Source organism: Rhinolophus ferrumequinum, unplaced genomic scaffold, assembly GCF_004115265.2.
Source record: "Rhinolophus ferrumequinum isolate MPI-CBG mRhiFer1 unplaced genomic scaffold, mRhiFer1_v1.p scaffold_84_arrow_ctg1, whole genome shotgun sequence".
Classification (NCBI taxonomy): domain Eukaryota; kingdom Metazoa; phylum Chordata; class Mammalia; order Chiroptera; family Rhinolophidae; genus Rhinolophus; species Rhinolophus ferrumequinum.
In genome coordinates this window covers 383,692-404,578 of record NW_022680440.1, presented here as the reverse complement: position 1 = coordinate 404,578, position 20,887 = coordinate 383,692, and the positions used below count along the sequence as shown (strand labels likewise).

Genomic DNA, 20,887 nt, shown 5'->3' with positions numbered 1-20,887 from the left:
TTGTTATTTTTCTAGTTTCTTAAGATGTACAGTTAGGTTGATTTGAAATCTTTTTCAATGTAAGCATTTACATCTATAAATTTCTCTCTTAGCACTGCTTTTGCTGTATCCCGTAAGTTTTGGTATGTTGTGTTTTCATTTTTATTTCTTTCAAGATTTTCTAATTTCCCCTGTGATTTCTTATTTGACTCATTGGTTAAGAATTTGTTGTTTAATTAGTAAATATTTGTGAATTTTCCAGTTTTGCTTGTACTATTAATTTCTAGTTTCATTCCATTGCAAATGGAAAAGATACTTTATCTGATTTCAACCTCATTAAATTTATTAAGACTTTTTTTGTGACCTAACATATGGTCTATCCTGGAGAATGTCCCATGCGGACTTGAGAATATGTATTCTGTTGTTTTTCGGTGGAGTGTTCTGTATATATCTATTAGGTTCAGTGGGTATTTAGTGTTGTTCAAGTCTTCTGTTTTCTTTTTTATCTGTGTGGTTGTTCTATCCATTGCTGAAAGTGGAGTATTGAGTCCCCTATTGTTATTGTGTAGGTATGTCTATTTTTCTCTTTAATTTTGTCAGTGTTTGCTTCATATATTTTGGAGCCCTGATGTTTGGTGCATATGTTTATAATTGTTATATTTTCTTCATGAATTGACCTTTCTGTCGATATTTAATGTCCTTTGTCTCTTGTAACAGTTTTTGACTTACAGTCTATTTTGTCTGATATTAGTATAGCCACTCCAGTTCTTGTCTGGTTACTATATGTATAGAATATCTTTCTGTGCTTTCACTTTCAGCCTATTCTGTCCTTAGACCTAAATAAAATGTGTCATGTAGACAGCATATATAGTAGGATCATGCTTTTAAAATCCTTTCTGCAAATGTGTGCCATTTGATTGGAATGTTTAGTTCATTTACATTTACAGTAGTTACTGATTGCAAAGGATTTTTGCCATTTTCTGTATGTCACATTTGTTTTCTGTATGTCACATTTTTGTCCCCTTTTTCTTCTATTACTGCTTTTCTTTGTGTTTAGTTGATTTTTTTATAGTGACACAGTTTTGTCTGTTCACCCGTCTATTAGCAGTGTCACAAGTTACATTTTTGTACATTGTGTACTCATTAATGTAGATTTATAATTATTTTTGCACTTCTTTTTTTATATCCTGTAGAAAATTAAAAATGGAGTTACAAACCAATACTGTATAATACTAATGCTGGTTTTTATGTTTGCCCATGTATTTATCTTTACTGGATGGAGATCTGTATATCTTAATATGTGTGAGTTACTGTCTCATGTTCTTTCATTTCAACCTGAAGAACTCCCTTTGGCATTTCTTGTAGGGCATTTCTAATGGTAATGAATTCCCTCAACTTTTGGTAGATATACAATTCTTGGTTGGTAATTTTTTTCTTTCAGCACTTTTAATGTATTATCCCAGTGCCTTGTGGCCTCTGCTGATTATCAGTTTTCTGCTGATAATCTTTTTGAGGATCCACTATATATGATGAGCCTTTTTTCTTTGGCTCCTTTCAAAATTCTCTGTCTTTCAACAATTTGATTATATTGTATTTTGGTGTGGATCTATTTATGCTTGTCCTACTTAGAATTTATTGAATTTTTGGACTTGTAAATTTGTGTATTTTATCAAACTTGGGAAATTTTTGGGCATTATTTCTGTAGATAATCTCTCTGCCCCTTTCACTTTCTCTTTTCCTTCTTGGTCTCCTATAATGCTTATATTGGTCTGTTTGATGGTGTCCCGTAAGTTCCTTAGATTCTGTTTACTTTTCTTCATTATGTTTTCTTTCTCTTCCTCAGCCTTGATAATTGCAAATGTCCTATCTTTAAGTTTGCTGATCATCTTTTTGTTCAGATCTGCTGTTGATCCTTTTAGCTTTTTCAGCCCCAGAATTATTGTTTGGTTCCTTTTTATAATTTCTTTCTTTTTGTTGATAATTTCATTTTGTTGTATATTGCTTTCCTTATTTCCTTTTTTTTTTTTTTTTTAAGATTTTATTGGGGAAGGGGAACAGGACTTTATTGGGGAACAGTGTGTACTTCCAGGCCTGTTTTCCAAGTCAAGTTGTTGTCCTTTCAATCTTAGTTGTGGAGAGTGCCGTTCAGCTTCAAGTTGTTGTCCTTTCAGTCTTAGTTGTGTCGGGCGCAGCTCAGCTCCAGGTCCAGCTGCCGTTGCTAGTTGTAGGGGGCACAGCCCACCATCCCTTGAGGGAGTTGAACCGGCAACCTTGTGGTTGAGAGGATGCACTCCAACCAACTGAGCCATCCGGGAGCTCAGCGGCAGCTCAGCTCAAGGTGCCGTGTTCAATCTTAGTTGCAGGGGGCGGAGCCCACCATCCCTTGAGGGAGTCGAGGAATCGAACTGGCAACCTTGTGGTTGAGAGCCCACTGGCCCATGTGGGAATTGAACCGGCAGCCTTCGGAGTTAAGAGCATGGAGCGCTAACTGCCTGAGCCACCGGGCCGGCCCCCTTATTTCCTTTTTTATTTGTGTTTTCTTTTAGCTCTTTAAGCATATTTAGCACAGTTGTTTTAAAGTATTCAGTAAGTCCATTGCCTATGCGTCTGTAGGACTGGTTTCTGCCAGTTTATTTCCTTCCTTTGAATAAGTCACGTTTTCCTGTTTTGTTTTGTTTTGTATGTGTTGTAATTTTTTTTTTTTTTGAAAATTGATAATTTGAGCAAACATCACACTCCCCATCTTTGCATACTGGTTCTTTGTTGAACCAGTTCTTCACTTACTAGCTGGGTGTGCTCTGGGATGTAGGATCAGCCCAGTGTGAAGATTTCTGGTCTCAGGCCTTTTTTGGGCATGCCTCTTACCAAATCTCTGTGTGGCTTTTTTGATTCCCCACATGTACAACTGCTTTTAAAGACCTTGAATTCCCAAAGAATATTACCTTAGCTTCTCCTTGGGTCCCTAGCTTGTCTGTTGTATGTGTCTGTACCTATAATCTTTTGTTCCAGGCATCTGCAGGTCTGTGAGCCCCCTGCAGTTCTCTTGAGTAGTACTAGCATCTTTTCCATCTGAGCTCTGAGTTAGGTAAAACAGAGCAGCCTCCAGCAGCTTAGAACATTGCAAAGGTTTGCTTTGTTCCCTCTAGTTTGGGAGGGAAGGAATTGGGGACTGGGCTGCTGCTTCCTCCAGTTCAAGATTGTGTACGGAAGTGGGTAGAGCCAAGTTCAAGCAAAAATGCCCCAAAACGTACTCCTATTTTGAATGTAGCTTTTACTTGATTGGATGGATATTCACTTGGTTGTTATAATCATTTGGCTATTTTCAGAGCCCATACAAAGTTATTTTTGTCAGCTTCTGGTTGTTTTTACATGTTTCTGTGGGGGAGTGAGGACTTGGAGTTTCATGTTGCTGGTGTCACTCCTGAGTATCTCATTTCTTTATATTGCCTCATTATACTCTACTGTGTACATACATATACCACATTTTGCTTATCAGTTCCTCAGTTGATGGACATTTGGGTTTCACTTTTTGGCTCTTATAAATAATGATGCAATGATTCCATTCAGTTGAGGGGAAAATACCCTCTTCATCAGAAATGCTTTCTCCATTTTATGAAGCTTAAGTAATAATCTATTAAGTATCAATATGTATTTTAAAATAAAAAATTTAAATATGTAAATATATATATATATTTAATAGTGCATTGGCAGAATGGCATTATGTCGTTAGAATTGCATTACTTTGTAGCATATGCATCTTTGTTTAGTTAGTACTTTAATTTTCTCTGGAAATACCAATCAGCATTTACAGATGTATAAAAAGTTAATTTATTGCTCTCTGCACTCATTATCTATAACAGTATAACAAGTTTCCCCAAAATTCAGGGGTTTAAAACAGCCAGCATTTATTATCTCACAGTTTATGTGGAGTATGAATTGGGGTGTGCCTTTGGCTCAGGATTTCTCATAAGTTTGCAATGAAGTTGTCAGCCTGGCTGCAGTCATTTTAAGGCTCAGCTGGGGTACGATCTGCTTCCTAGCTCATTCATTTGGCTGTTTACAGTCTTAAGTCCCAGTTAGACATTGGCTGAGATACAGATTTTTTGCCACGTGACCCTTTTTTTTTTTTTTTTTTTAAAGATTTTATTGGGGAAGGGAAACAGGACTTCATTGGGGAATAGTGTGTACTTCCAGGACTTCGTCCAAGTCAAGTTGTTGTCCTTTCAATCTTAGTTGTGGAGGGCGCAGCGCAGCTCCAGATCCAGTTGCCGTTGCTAGTTGTAGGGGGCGCAGCCCACCATCCTTTCTGGGAGTGGAACTGGCAACCTTGTGGTTGAGAAGACGCGCTCCAACCAACTGAGCCATCTGGGAGCTCAGCGGCAGCTCAGCTCAAGGTGCCGTGTTCACTCTTAGCTGCAGGGGGCAGAGCCCACCATCCCTTGCTGGAGTAGAGGAATCAAACTGGCAACCTTGTGGTTGAGAGCCCACTGGCCCATATGGGAATTGAACCGGCAGCCTTCAGCATTAGGAGCACGGAGCTCCAACTGCCTGAACCACAGGGCCGGCCCCTGCCATGTGACCCTTTCCATGGGAAGGTTTACAACACTGTCTGGCTTTCTTCGGAGTGTGTCAGTGAGAGAGAGAGAGAGCAAGGTGGAAAGTCAGGCTTTTTGTAACCTAATTTCAGAGATGACATCTGATCCTTTTTTTCTTCTTCTTTTTTTAAAGTTTATTGGGGTGACAATGGTTAGTAAAGTTATATAGTTTTAAAGTATACAATTCTGTGATACATCATCTATATATCATGTGTGTTCACCACCCAGAGTCAGTTCTTCTTCCATCACCATATATTTGATCCCTTTTGTGTTCTTTTTCTTTTTTTAGAATTAAGTCACTAGTCCTAGCTACACTTAACAGGAGGATGTTGCACAAGAACCTGAATACCAGGAGATAGGATCATTAGGGGCCATTTCAGAAACTGCCTACCGTGCCTTCTGTAAGTTTTCAGTACACCACCTTATTGAAATGAATGCTTACAATTGAGTTTATGGCCAAGAAGGAACATTATGATTTAAAGTCTTCTTCTTAGTCTTAAGCCTCAATAATCTCAGATTAATGTTATAGGATTGCATGAAAATATGTGGTTGACGTAAATTATTTTCTCTTGCAACTACAAAAGGTTATGGAGTATTGATGATATTTCACTATAAAATATAGTTTCATTTTTAGAGTATATGTTTTTGTGGCTTAATATTTTAGAAAGTTGTTGAGATTACTCTGAGTTTCAGAAATAGGTTACTTTGTTTTAAGTGTTTTTTGATTAATTAGATCCTGGAATGAGAATGATTGTTAGACAAAAGATAACATTTCAGAAAATAAAACCACATATACTCAAAATTTTTAAAAGCTTAACATGATTCTTAAAATGTAGGTCACCTTTGCTTTAGAATGGATTTTTATAGGCTGAAATGGTACGAGAAACTCAATTTACTATTGATTTCTCATAGAGCACTTTCATGTACTCTTTTAACTTGTAATTTATTCACATCGGTAGAATGGAATGACCTTCCAATTATTATCACCTTAATATAAATGTGAAAGTCATTAATAAGTTGTTAGAACAGTTGAGCAAATTTAGATTGAGTACTAATTTTGACTCATTTGAAGACAAAGAGATACATAAAGTTTGGTTTGATCTCAGTGATTTCATTCTACTTGTGGAGGAGGAAGGCTTTATTATAATGAAATACACTTATTTTAATAAAATCTTTTTAGTACAGTATGGTAAATGCCCTCACACAGCTGGGTATGTCTTACCGATATTTTAATGACATATCTCTGTTAATCATGACACTACAGCAGTGTATTCTTTTTTGGTTTATTAGTCTATTTGACTGTGGAGTGCTGTTTGACTTATGTCTTACTAATTATAGTACACATAAGAAAAGGTCTTTGTGTGGACCTTTACTCCTTGTTATTTTAGATTTAGTTTTTTATCGTTGTTAGCTATTTTTTCTCTCCTGATTCCCATCTTCCATCCTCCTCCCACTTTTTTGTTTTGTCATTCATTCTAAAATACTCAGCACAGTCTATGAGCCAGGTGCAGTGATGAACCAAATTAACAAAATCTCTGCTGTTAAACTCACGTGCCTATGGGGTAGAGACACAATAAATAAGTAAATTAATTACATTAAAAGTATTTTTATGTCATGGTAAGTACTTTGAAGAAGGAAAAATAGGATGATATAACAAAATTAATAGAGTGAGTGGGGGAAAATGTTTTAGATTGGATGGTCAGGGAAGTTCTGGAGATCTGAATATGCATTTAAAGACTTGCAATATTGTTAGGTGTAGAGAAAGCCAGTTGCAGAGGTCTTAAGGTGGACGTCATGAATTGAACTAAGTCATATTTGTCATGCATAATTATTATGTTCTTTCACTTAACAACAGATAAAGTTAAGTGAAAATAAGCTGCTTCCTTGTAATCCATTAGTTTATAATGAAAGTAAACCTTAGAGACCAAATTCTACCAAATATAATAGACATTTTACCAACATTTGTTAGCAAGTAAATCCAAAAATAATAAGTGCCATCTATTTTGTAAATATAACTACCCCACTTGCTATCCCTAGGCACTTCAGCCATCCATACCTGCCTGAAATGTTCAGTTGATATGTAGATGAAACAAAATTCTAGAGGCAAGAGTTGGATAACCTTATAAGTGGCAACAAATAACCACAATCCTCAAAACAAGTGACTGGCTTTAGGCACTGTCTTTAAGAATATAGCCCTTTACAGCCTACTGAATGGGAGAAGGTATTTGTCAATGATACATCTGATAAGGGGTTAATATCCAGAATTTATAAAACACTCATTCAGCTCAACACCAAAAAAACAAGCAACCCAATTAAAAAATGGGCAGAGGACATGCAGAGGCATTTCTCTAAAGAGGGTATACAGATGGCCAACAGACGTATGAAAAAAATGCTCAACCTCACTAATCAGAGAAATGCAAGTAAAAACCACAATGAGATACCACCTCACTCTGGTCAGAATGGCTATCATCAATAAATCAATAAATAGCAAGTGCTGGAGAGGCTGTGCAGAAAAGGGAACGCTTGTGCACTGTTGGTGGGATTGCAGATTGGTGTAGCCACTATGGAAATCAGTATGGAGGTATCTCAAAAAAATGGAAATGGAACTACCTTATGATCCAGCAATTCCACTCCTTGGTATCTATCCAAAGAAATCCAAAACACTAATCTGAAAAAATGTATGCACCCGTATGTTTATTGCAGCACTATTCACAATAGCCAAGACATGGAAACAACCGAAATACCCATCGGTAGATGTCTGGATTAAGAAACTGTGGTACATTTATACAATGGAGTATTATTCAGCCATAAAGAACAATGAAATCTTACCATTTACAACTATATGGATGGACCTAGAGAACATTATGCTAGGTGAAATAAGTCAGACAGAGGAAGACAGATACCATATGATCTCACTTATATGTGGAATCTAAAGAAAAGAACAAATGAATGAAAGAGTCTCAGAGACACAGAGGAAAAACTGAGGGTTACTAGATGGGCGGGGGGTGGGGATGAGGGGGAAGGTGAGGGGATTAGAAAATAGTCAGTAACCACAAGATTGCCTCCGGGAAACGAAAGTCATTTGGGGAAATATAATCAACAATGTAAAGATTTTGTAGGGTATCCAAGGGACACTTGTCTTATAGGGAGACCACTTCGCGGACGGTGTAGATGCTTGATCACTGCACTGTACATCTGGAGATGAAGCTGAACAATAATGAATGTCAACTACAATTTTATATACATATATATATGTATGTATGTGTGTGTATGTATATATATATATATATATATATATATATATATATATATATATATACATCTATATAAGTGGAGTCACAATAAGTGGAGTACAGCATAAGGAATAGAGACAGTGGAAACGTAACGGATATATGCAATGTCAGACGGGTAGTAGATTGGGGGTGGGGGGTTGTCACTTTGTGAGGGTTATAAATGATAAATGTCTACTACATTGTTTTGTACACCTGAAACAAAACAAAACAAAATCAAGAAATTGACAAAACAAAACCCCGAAACAAAAAACAAACAAACAGCAATTGTTGGAGAGGATGTGGAGAAAATGGAACCCTCATGCACTGTTGGTGGGATTGCAGATTGTTGCAGCTGCTTTGGAACACAATGTGGAGGTATCTCAAAAAACTGGAAATGGAACTACCTTATGACCCAACAATTCCACTCCTAGGTATCTATCTGGAGAAATCCAAAACTCAAATTTGAAAAAATGCGTTTATTGCAGCACTGTACACAATAGCCAAGACATGGAAACAACGGAAATGTCCATCGGTAATTGACTGGATTAAGAAACTGTGGTATATTTATGCAGTGGAGTATTACGCAGCCATAAAAAAGCGAAATCTTACCATTTGCAACAATATAGATGGACCTAGAAAACATTATGCTAAGTGAAATAAGTCAGTTGGAGAAAGACATATACCACGTGATCTCACTTATATGTGGAATCTAAAGAACAGAATAAATGAGCAAAGTAAACAAGTAGTCTTAGATATAGAGAAAAAACTGATGGTTGCTGGGTCGGAGGAGTGTGGGGATGAGGGAGAAGGGGAAGGGATTAGACAGCATAAATTGGTAACTACAGTATTATCACGGGGACATGAAAGACAGTTTGGGGGATATAATCAATAATGTAAAGATTTTATAGGGTGTCAGATGGACACATACCTGATTAGGGAGACTGCTTCATGGATGATGTAGATGCCTGACCACTGCACTGTACACCTGAAGCTGAATAACATTGTATGTCAACTATAATATATATGTAGTGATGGGATATGGAGTACAGCGTAGGGAATAGAGTCAGTGGAATTGTAATAGATACATACAATGTCAGGGGCAATAGATTGGATGGGGGAGGGAGGTTATCACTTTGTGAGCGGTGAAATGTCTAACTATTGCATTGTTTTGTACACATGAAACTAAAATACAGGCCTTTAGAAAGGAGGACCTATATATTAAAAGAGACTTATGAGACTTTTTAACTAATTGCTAAGTGTGAACCTTATTTAAACTATATATATTTATGGCATTTGTAAAGCAATTGGATATTTGAACACTGAATGATTATTTGGTGATATTAAGGAATCATTGTTTTTTTAAAGATATGAGAATGGTATTGTGGTCATGTTAATAAAAATAATCCTTATCTTAAAAAATATATAGGCCTTTATACTCTGTTTATGCAATGGCAGAAGAGTGTTCCTATGGTAATTTAGGCAATTCATATATTTGAACCCCACCAATTTTCATGAATGAAAACTCATTTTTAATATATTTCATGCCAGCCAATAACCTATAAAACATGCACATATTTTATCATTCATTATGCAAATAAGAAAGACTCTTATATTGGATTAAAGGGAATAAAGATAGCAGAAAGAGTGGTAGCTGGAATGTAGCCTTTCTGAATAAATAATAACTGTCCATATTCCAGTATTATCAGTTGACCTAATCATGGCCTCTGTAGCATTATTTCTGTCTAGTACAGGATACAGTCTATGGTCTGGATCCATGTCTCTTTTCTCTCCTTTAATCTGCAATATTTCCATAGCCTTTCTTTGACTTTTATCTTATTGACATTTTTATTATTATTTTTTTATTAGCTTCATGTGCACAAAGCAATGTAATAGTTAAGACATTTATCATTTATATTCCTCACACTGTCAAATCCCCTCCCCCATCCACTACCCCTCTGACATCGTACACAGCCATTACATTTCCACTGTCTCTATTCCTAATGCTGTACTCCGCTGCTTGTAACTATATACGTAATATATACATATACATATAAATATACATATATACATATATATATATAAACTTGTAGTTGACATTCCTTATTGTTCGGCTTCAGCTTCAGGTGTACAGTGCAGTGATCAGGCATCTACATCTTCCCTGAGGTGGTCTCCCTAATGAGACAAGTGTCCATCAGATACCCTACAGAATATTTACAACATTATTGATTACATTCCCCAAATTGACTTTTGTATCCTCGTGGCCATCTTGTGGTTACTGACGGTGCTTTCTAATCCCCTCACCTTACCCCTTATCCCCACACCCCCCCCCATCTAGCAACCCTCAGTTTTTCCTCTGTGTCTCTGAAACTGTTTCTGATTAGTTTATTCATTTGTTCTTTTCTTTAGATTCCACATATAAGTGAGATCATATGATACTTATCTTTCTCTGTCTGACTTACTTCACTTAACATAATGTTCTCTAGGTCCATCCATGTTATTGCAAGTGGTAAGATTTCTTTCTTCTTTATGGCTGCATAATACTCCATTGTATAAATGTACCACAATTTCTTAATCCAGTTGTCTACCAATAGGCATTTCGGTTGTTTCCATGTCTTGGCTATTGTGTATAGTGCTGCAATAAATTTTTTTGAGTTAGAGTTTTGGATTTCTCCGGATAGATACCTAGGAGTGGAATTGCTGGGTCATAAGGTAGTTCTGTTTTCAGATTTTCGAGATACCTCCAAACTGTTTTCCTTAGTGGCTACACCAATCTGCAATCCCACCAACAGTGCACAAGCGTTCCCTTTTCTCCACATCCTCGCCAGCACTTGTTGTTTGTTGATTTATTGATGATAGCCATTTTGACTGGGGTGAGGTGGTAGCTCATTGTGGTTTTTATTTGCATTTCTCTGATGGTTAGTGAGGTTGAGCATTTTTTCATATGTCTGCCATCTATATGTCCTTTTTAGAAAAATGTCTCTTCATGTCCTCTGCCCATTTTTTAATTGGGTTTGTTTTTTTGGAGTTCAGTGAGTTTTTTAATAAATTTGGGATATTAACCCCTTATCGAATATATCATTGGCAAATATCTTTTCCCATTCAGTAGGATCTTTTTTTGTTTTATTGATGGTTTCCTTTGCTGTGAAAAAACTTTTTAATTTGATGTAATCCCGCATGTTTATTTTTTTCTCTTACTTCCCTTGTCCAAGGGGATATATCAGTAACAGTCTTACTCCGGGTAATGTCTGTAAAGTTTCTTCCTATATTTTCTTCTAGGAATTTTACAGTTTCAGATCTTACATTTAAGTCTTTAAGCCATTTTGAATTTATTTTTGTGTATGGTGTAAGAAGGTGGTCCAGCTTCATTTTTTTGCATGTGTCTGTCCAGGTTTCCCAGCACCATTTATTGAGTAGACTGTCTTTACCCCACCGTAAATTCTTGCTTCCATTGTCATAGATTAAATGACCATATAGGCATCGATTTATTTCTGGGCTTTCTATTCTGTTCCATTGATCTATGTGTCTGTTTTTATGCCAGTACCATGCTGTTTTGATTACTGTAGGCTTGTAGTATAATTTGATGTTAGGTATTGTTATACCTCCCACTTTGTTCTTATTTCTCAAGATTGCCGAGGCTATCCAGGGTCTTTTATGGTTCCGTATAAATTTTAGGGTTATATGTTCTATTTCTGTGAAACAAGTCCTTGGTAGTTTGATAGGAATTGCGTTGAATATGTACATTGCCTTAGGCAGTATGGACATTCTAACTATATTAATTCTTCCTATCCATGGACATGGTATGTGTTTCCATCTGTGTCTTCTTTAATTTCTTCAGTGTCTTATAATTTTCTGAGTACAGATCTTTTACTTCTTTGGTTAAATTTATTCCCAGGTATTTTATAGTCTTTGAAGCAATTGTAAATGGGATTGTTTTCTTAATTTCTCCTTCTGATATTTTATTATTTGTATATACAAATGCAACTGATTTCTGAATATTTTGTATGCTGCTACTTTACTAAATTCATTTATCAGCTCTAATAGTTTCTTGGTGGAGTTTTTAGGGTTCTCTATATATAGTATCATGTCATCTGCATATACTGACAATTTTACTTCCTCCTTACCAATTTGGATGCCTTTTATTTCTTTTTCTTGTCTGATTGCTGTGGCTAGAACTTCCAACACTATGTTGAATTGAAGTGGAGAAAGTAGGCAACCTTGCCCTGTTCCTGATCTTAAGGGGAATGGTTTTAGCTTTTCCCCATTGAGTATGATGTTAGCTGTGGGTTTATCATATATGGCCTTTATTATGTTGAGATATGATCCCTCTAGTCCCACTTTCTTAAGGTTTTTTATCATAAATGGCTGCTGGATTTTGTCAAATGCTTTTTCTGCATCTATTGATATGATCATATGATTTTTATTTTTCATTTTGTTGATGTGGTGTATCACATTAATTGATTTGCAGATGTTGAACCACCCTTGCATACCAGGAATGAATCCCACTTGACCATCGTGTATGATCTTTTTAGTGTATTGCTGAATTCTGTTCACTAATATTTTGTTGAGGATTTTTGCATCTATGTTCATTAGAGATATTGGCCTGTAGTTTTCTTTTTTTGTGGTGTCTTATCTAATTTTGGGATCAGGGTGATAGTGGTCTCATAAAAAGTGTTTGGGAGACTTCCCTCTTTCTGGATTTTTTTGGAAGAGCTTGAGGAAAATAGGTGATAATTCTTTCTTGAATGTTTTATAAAATTCACCTGTAAAGCCATCACGGTCCAGGCCTTTTGTTTGTTGGCAGATTGTTGATTACTGATTCAGTTTCCCTAGTGGTAATCAGTCTATTCAGGTTTTCTGTTTCTTCTTGAGTTAGCCTTGGAAGGTTGTATGCTTCTAGAATATTGTCCATTTCTTCCAGATTGTCAAATTTGTTGGCATATAGTTGGTCATAGTAATTTCTTAAAATTTTTTGTATTTCTTTGGTGTCTGTTGTCATTTCTCCTCTTTCATTTCTGATTTTATTAATTTGGGTCCTCTCTCTCTTTTTTGATGAGTCTGGCAGAAGTTATGTCGATTTTGTTTATCTTCTCTGAAAACCAACTCTTGGATTCATTGATCTTTTGTATTGTTTTTCTGGTTTCTATTCCATTTATTTCCACTCTGATCTTTATTATCTCCTTCCTTGTATTCCCTTTGGGCTTGTTTTGCTGTTCTTTTTCCAGAATCCCTTAAGTGTTTAGATAAACTGTTGATTAGTGATTTTTCTTGTTTCTTTAGGTAGGCCTGCAATGCTGTGAATTTCCCTCTTAGGACTGCTTTTGCTACATCCCATAGATTTTTGGGTCAGCGTGTTTTCATTTTCATTTGTCTCGAGATATCTTTTGATTTCTTCCTTGATCTCATGGTTGACTCATTCATTATTTAGTAACATGTTATTCAATATCCATGAATTAGTGTGTCTTCCAGTTTTTTTCCTGTAGTTCGTTTCTAATTTCATAGCACTGTAGTCAGAGAAGACAATTGGTGTGATTTCAATTTTCTTAAATTTATCAAGACTCGTTTTGTGGCCTAACATGTGGTCTATCTTGGAAAATGTTCCATGTGCGCTTGAGAAGAATGTGTATTCTGCAGCTTTGGGGTGAAATGCTCTGAAAATATCTATTAAATCCAAGTGGTCCAATGTGTCATTTAAGGCCGTTGTTTCCATATTGATTTTCTGTCTGGAAGACCTGTCCCTTGTGAGAGGTGTGTTGAAGTCCCCTACTATGGTAGTGTTACTGTTGATCTCTGTCTTTATGTCAGTCAATATCTGTTCTATATATTTAGGTGCTCCTATGTTGGGTGCATAGATGTTTACTAGGGTTATGTCCTCTTGTCGGATCGATCCCTTTATTACTATGTAGTGCTTATCTTTGTATTTTAGTATATCCTTCATTTTAAAGTGTGTTTTGTCAGATATAAGTATTGCAGCTCCAGCTTTTTTCTCATTTCCATTTGCATGAAGTGTCTCACTCCAACCCTTCACTTTCAGCCTGTGTGTTTCTTTTGATCTGAGGTGAGTCTCTTGTATACAGCGTATACAGGGGTCTTGCTTTCTTATCCACTCAGCCACCCTATGCCTTTTGATTGCAACATTTAATCCATTTACATTTAAAGTGATTATTGATAGGTACATAATTATTGCCATTTTTAAAATTTGTAGTACGGTTGTTTTCATCTTTCTTCTGTTTACAGAAGCCCTTTTAATATTTCTTGCTATGCTGGCTTGGTGCTAATAAATTCCTTTAGCTTATTTTTTTCTGGGAAGCTGTTTATCTCTCCATCAACTTTAAATGATAGCCTTGCTGGATAAAGCAATCTAGGTTGTAGGCCTTTGTTTTCCATCACTTTGAGTACCTCCTGCCACTCCCTCCTGGCCTGCAAAGTTTCTGTAGAAAAGTCATTTGGTAGTCTTATAGGAGTTCCCTTGTATGTAACCCACTGTCTTTCTCTTGCTGCGTTTAGGATTCTCTCTTTGTCTTTAACCTTTGCCATTTTAACTATAATGTGTCTTGGTGTGGACCTGTTTGGGTTTATCCTTGTTGGAACGCCCTGCACTTCCTGGGCTTGTATGTTGGTTTCCTTCACCAGGTTAGGGAAATTTTCGGACATTATTATTTCAAATATGTTCTTGATCGCTTGCTTCCTCTCTTCACCTTCTGGTATTCCTATGATGTGTATATTTTTGCGCTTGATGTTATCCCAGAGGTCTCTTAAACCATCTTCATTGTTTTTTCTTCTTTTTTCTTCTTGTTGTTCCCTTTGGTTGATCTCTGCTAACCTGTCTTCTAAGTCGCCGATTTGATCCTCTGCGTCATCTAACCTGCAGGTAATTCCTTCAAGTGTGTTCTTTATTTCAGTTGTTGTATTCTATAGTTCTAATTGGTTGTTCATTATGATTTCTCTATCCTTTATGTTGTCACTAAGCTCCTTAAACATTCTTATCATCAGTGTTCGAACTCTGTCTCTGATAGGTTGGTTACCTCTGTTTCATTTGGTTCCAATTCTGGAGGTTTCTACTGTTCTTTTATTTGGGACATGTTTCTTTGTTTCCCCATTTTGGCTGACTCTTTGTGTTTGCTTTTATGTATTAGGTAGATCCCCTAGGGTTCTTGGTTTTTGCTGGGTTATCTTATGTAGTCTGTGTCCTTTATATTTGACTTGCACCACTTCCCTATTCTCCTGTGTGTGTGCTCCAAAGGTGACTCTTGTGTTGTGTGTATTGTCCTGTTAAAATTGATCTTTGATTGCTTTTGGCTTGTCAGTAGGTGGGATTGACTCCTTGGCTGACTCGTTGTGAGACGTGGCTCTGCCCACAGCAGGATGTTCTGCGGTGTGAGGGTTGACCATTCAAATGAGGCTTGGCCCCTATGGGCTCTTGTGCCTGTAGAGAATTCCCTCTGGGTGTGTCACTTGTAGGTCAAACCTGGTAGTACTCTGGTTTGGTCTGGAGTTGGCCTCTGGATATGTTGAATCTTGTGCCTCTTGAGCTGGGCCCTGGTAGGGCAATTTCAGAACAAAGCAAATCACCAAGCACAACAACAACAATAACAACAAAGAAAAAACGAAATACATTCACACGTAAAAACAACCAATAACCCACACTCAACACAGGCAAAAATATTAAAGATATAAAAACAAAACAACAGAAAAAGCAGCTCCAGTTTTGGCTTAAGCCCACCAAGTAATCTCCAGGTTGTCCTCTGCTGTGTACCAAAGAGTCCTCTGTGTATTGTGTAGGCAGAGATGGTCACCTGGTGCCCAGAGTGACCTTGGGACTGCAGTTCTAGATGAGTGGGGCCATGGGGTCTGGATGGTAGTTTCTACAAAGTCAGTGCAGTTTCTGCCCTTGCCTGCACATATGCGCACTGAGAGTAACACAACCAGCCCTGTGCCCAGTTCTCCTGATTCTTAGGGTCCTTCTTCCGTGTGAGTGTGTGTGTGTGTGTGTGTGTGTGTGTTTGTGTGTGTGTGTATGTGTGTATGTATGTGTAGGGCGGGAGATTTCTGAGCTGGTGAAAGCCCAGAGCTGTGTCTGCCACCTGCTGCTGTCCCCTGGGAGTGTCTCTGCAGTTGTAATTGCCCTGCCCTAGGCAGGCCAGAAAGGGTGGGGGCTGGGGATGGAGGGGTCTTCTCTCTCCCAGCCCAGCAGTGTCACACTCTTCCCACAGGCCAGAAAAGGTGGGGGCTGGGCGTGGAGGAGTCTTCTCTCTCCCAGCCCAGCTGTGTCACACTCTTCCCAGCCTCTTCCCTGGGTCACAGCTGCAAACGGGGTCTTCCCAGATCCTGAGCGCTAGGGCTCCTCTGTAATCTGACACTACTCCTCAGTTCAGGGGCTAGCGTGAGTCTCTGGAAGGGCGGGGGAAGGATTGGGAGTGTGGGGGGGCGGCCCAGATATGGAGTTTTTGTCCTTTATCTGACTTAGGGCCCAGTTGGAGGTCTCAGCTGAGATTTCTGCCTCAAATGCTGGATATACTGCTCTCTGGGCAGAAGAGATCAGCTGTGGGATGCAGGGAAAGAGCCCACCTCCTGGCTTTTGTGGTCTCTGTTCCGTCCTGGGACCCCCTGTGTCTCCGCAGCAGTGGATGCTGGCTGCGTCTCCACTCTGTTCCCCTCCCTCTTCCCCTACTCGCCCAGTTTGCCCACCTTCAAGTAATCCTCGCACGAGTCTCTTAGCTGTTCTGTGTGACGAGCAGAGAGTCCCCTGATGGGTTTTAGATGTTCAGTAAGTCGGCCTCGCTGCCGCCATTCCTATGATGTCCACCTCTGATTGACATTTTTTTTAAAAGATTTTTTAAAAAATTTATTCGGGAAGGGGAACAGGACTTTATTGGGAAACAGTGTGTACTTCCAGGACTTTTTTTTTCCCCCAAGTCAAATCGTTGTCCTTTCAGTCTTAGTTGTGGAGGGCGCAGCTCAGCTCCAGGTCCAGTTGACGTTGCTGGTTGCAGGGTGCACAGTCCACCATCCCTTGCGGGAGTCAAATCGGCAACCCTGTGGTTGAGAGTCCGCGCTCCAACCAACTGAGCCATCCGGGAGCTCAGTGGCAGCTCAGCTCAAGGTGCTGTATTCAATCTTAGTTGCAGGGGGCATTGCCTATCATCCCTTGCGGGACTCGAGGAGTTGAACCGGCAACCTTGAGGTTGAGAGCCCACTGGCCCATGTGGGAATCGAACCGGCAGCCTTCGGAGCTAGGAGCACGGAGCTCTAACTGCCTGAGCCACCGGGCCAGCCCCTCTGATTGACATTTTTGAAGAATGGAATCTCCCTTTTTGTTTAAATATGTTTCCCATTCTCTGTCTGAAGTTCCTTTATAATTATATTTAGGTTATATATTCTCAGAAAACTGTTCATAAATGACATTGTGTCCTTTCCAGGGTATTATACCTGGAGACACAGGGTGTCTATATGCCCTTCATATGTGATGTTAATTTTGATCACTTCATTAAGGAGTGTCCCGAATGCTCCACTGTATACTTACTGACCGCATTAAATTTGAGTTAAAATACGATAAAGTGTAGGGATGAAATAGACCATATGAATATATACAACAAAGATTTTTGTATTGAAAATTTAAAAATGCGTAAATGACTTAAAGAATAACTGTACAAAAGAGGATGGCCAGCAAGCCAGTGAAATAGTATTTAACATCATTAATCGTCAGATAAATGTAAATTAAAACTCTAGCGAGATATTACACAACCAACAGAATGACTAATAGGGCTGGTGAGGATGTGGAAGAACTGTAACTTTCTTATATTGCTGGTGGAGTAAAGCAATTGACACAGCCACTTTGACAAAATGTTTGGCCATATGTGCTAAAGCCAACTAAGCATGTGTTGTAGAAACCTAGCAATTCTTTCCTGGGTACATATCCAAGAGAAATACGTGTTTGTGTTTACCAAAAGACATGTTCAAGGAGGTTCATTAGAACCTTTATTTGTAATAGCCCCAACCTGGAAACAGCCTTCATGCCCATCAGAGGTGGAATGGGTAAATTGATTGAGGTTATAGTCATGTACAGGCTGACCTTGGAGATATTGCAGGGTTCGGTTCCCGACTACCGCAATAAAGCAAGTATCGCTATAAAGCGAGTCATAATCTTTTTACTGGTGGGGGGTTGTGCTTTCAATTTGTAAAAACGCAATGTCTGTGAAACACAGTAAAGCAAAGTGCAATAAAATGAGATGTGCCTGTAATAGACTATTACACAGCAATAAAAATAAACAAAATACACAGATAATGTGGAAAGATTTCAGAGACATAATAGATGTTGAGTGAAAATAAATACAAAAGAGTGTGTCTTATGATTCAATTAATATGAAATTTTACAACGGGCAAAATTGATTTTTGATAATAAATGTCAAAATGGTGGTTACTCTTGTGGGGAAAGGGTGAACTGGGACTGGATACAAGGAGCCTTCATGGGTGCTGTGTTCAGTCTTAGTTGCAGGGGGCACTGCCCATCATCCCTTGCGGGACTTGAGGAGTTGAACCGGCAACCTTGAGGTTGAGAGCCCACTGGCCCATGTGGGAATCGAACCGTCAGCCTTCGGAGCTAGGAGCACGGAAATGTCTATATTTTTATCTGGTGGTGATATGAGTGAATGCATATGTAAAATATGTATTTAAAATTTCTGCACTGTACACTAGATAACTTCTACATTCAAAAAATTGGAGTGGTAGGTAGAAAATGTCTTCTGTCATTTTCTATATGCTTGAAATATTTTGTAATTAAGTAAATTAAGAATACAATTGTAATGTGAATTCTTGACTGTCAAAAGGAATAAAAAACATATTATTTATGAAAAACATGGTAATAATCAAGTACTTGTTTGGCTTTGGAATGTGTGCGCTTATTGTGTAGGCTTCAGATGTGTTTCAATCCAGAACAACAACATTTAGTTGTTCACAGAGGTGCACTGTGTTTCTTGGCCTGTCCTAGCTATTTCATTTTTTTCATAGGTTACCTAAATATTCAAGAGCACCTGAGCTCTTGAATATTTAAGTAATCTCCTTCATATCTTTCTGAAAAGGAAGATGGGAATAGGTGTTTTAGTTCCCAAGGTTTTCCTGCATATGAACCCGGTGCGTGCGTGCATACGTACGCGCATGCTGGGTAGTTGATGGGGGCTAGGTGCAAGCTTCAAGGAAAAACAAAACAGCAGAGGGCCTGGGATCAATAAAGCAAGTCATTGACAACGTATGTCCTCTCAGGTGACTGGTGTGCTGACAGAATAACTGCGTAGGCACTGGCAGTGAATTTAAAAGTATGATATTCCTACATGTGTTGCAGTTGGACTAGTTTACCCACAGACGGTTGACAAAAAAAAAAGTAAAAATAAGTGTGTGGGTAAGACCTTCCAGGGACTGATGTGATTCACCTTTGCTTAGTTTTTTTCCTATTAATTGTACACTTAATTTTGTACTTTTTTCATGTTTTGCCAATTTTAGCCTCATAATATTCGTAAAAGTACTGCAGCTGTTTATATAAATGCAGTGTTGAGCTGATTTTCATTATATTCGTGTATACTTTCTTTGATTTAACATGTGGTTTGGGGAGTTTCTATTGCTTTTCCTGAAAGAGACGTTATTGATTTGTTTAATTGGAAAATATTTTCCAAAAAGAAAATATTTTCCTTTTCACAGTACTTTATTTTGAGATTGGTCAAGATTTGTCTTAAAAACTTTGAAAAACTCAGTTGAAGCTTTAAATTTGTAGAAAGAGAATGCACTGAATAAAAACTTCCTCAGCCATTTTGTGGCACCCTCTGTGTGTATATGGTATGGTAGGAGAACTTCTCATGCTAGCCGTTTTCCCAAAAGTTCAGCTGGAGTGACATACAGTATTCTAGAAAGTGCACTTGAGTGAGAAATAAGAAATGGGTATTATTAGGTCCTAACATTGCCCAACTTTACGGCCTTGAGTAAATTACCTTTTTGGCTCTCAGATTTCTTATTAGATCTTTGTTTCTCAGCTATTTAAGAATTAGAAAATATTTACAAATCATGTATCTGCAAATAAATAAGGGATTAGTATACAGAATACATAAAGAACTATTACAATCCAACAATAAGACAACTAACCCAATTATACAATCGGCAAAGGATTTCAATAGACACTTCTCCAAAGAAGTTATAAAAATGGCTAATAAGCACTTGATAAGATGCTTAATATCATCAGTCATCAGGGAAATGCAAATCAAAACCACAATGAGATACCACTTCACACCCAGTAGGCTGGCTATCATCAAAATGACAGACAACGACAAGTGTTGGCGAAGATGTGGAGAAACTGGAATCATATGAATCACTATTTCCACTCCAAGGTTTATACCCAAGAGAATTGAAAACATAAATAACCACACAAAAACGTGTACACTAATACTGGATGTAGCATTATTTGTAAGAGCTGAAAAGTGGAAACTCAATAAATGTCCATCAACTGGTAAATGGATAAACAACAAGTAGTATATATCCATTCAATACAACAGTAATTAAAAGGAATGAAATCCTGATACATGCTCCAACATGGATGAACCTTGAAAACACCATGCTAAGTGAAATAAGCCAGAACAAAGTCCACATACTTTTGACTGCATTTATATGAAATATCCAGGTAGGCAAATCTATAAATACAGGAAGTAGATCAGTAGTTTCCTACCTAGTATAAGAATATTTACATTAAATATACATAGTGGTTTATTTCTCAGAAAGTGATGTTAGTCACTTTATTTTTTAAGATTTTATTGGGAAAGGGGAAAAGGACTTTATTGAGGAACAGTGCGTACTTACAGGATTTTTTTCCAAGTCAAGTTGTTGTCCTTTCGATCGTAGTTGTGGAGGGCACAGCTCAGCTCCAGGTCCAGTTGCCAGTTGTTAGTTGCAGGGGGCGCAGCCCACCATCCCTTGCGGGAGTCGAACCGGGAACCTTGTGGTTGAGAGGACGCGCTCCAACCACTGAGCCATCCTGGAGCTCAGTGGCAGCTCAGCTCAAGGTGC

General features: G+C 38.0%; 1 protein-coding gene across 3 annotated transcripts in view; it reads left to right on the top strand.

The window, feature by feature from the left end:
- MAP3K2 (mitogen-activated protein kinase kinase kinase 2) overlaps positions 1-20,887 on the top strand; it is a 148,551-nt gene that overhangs the window by 74,293 nt on the left and 53,371 nt on the right. The window lies entirely within an intron of this gene.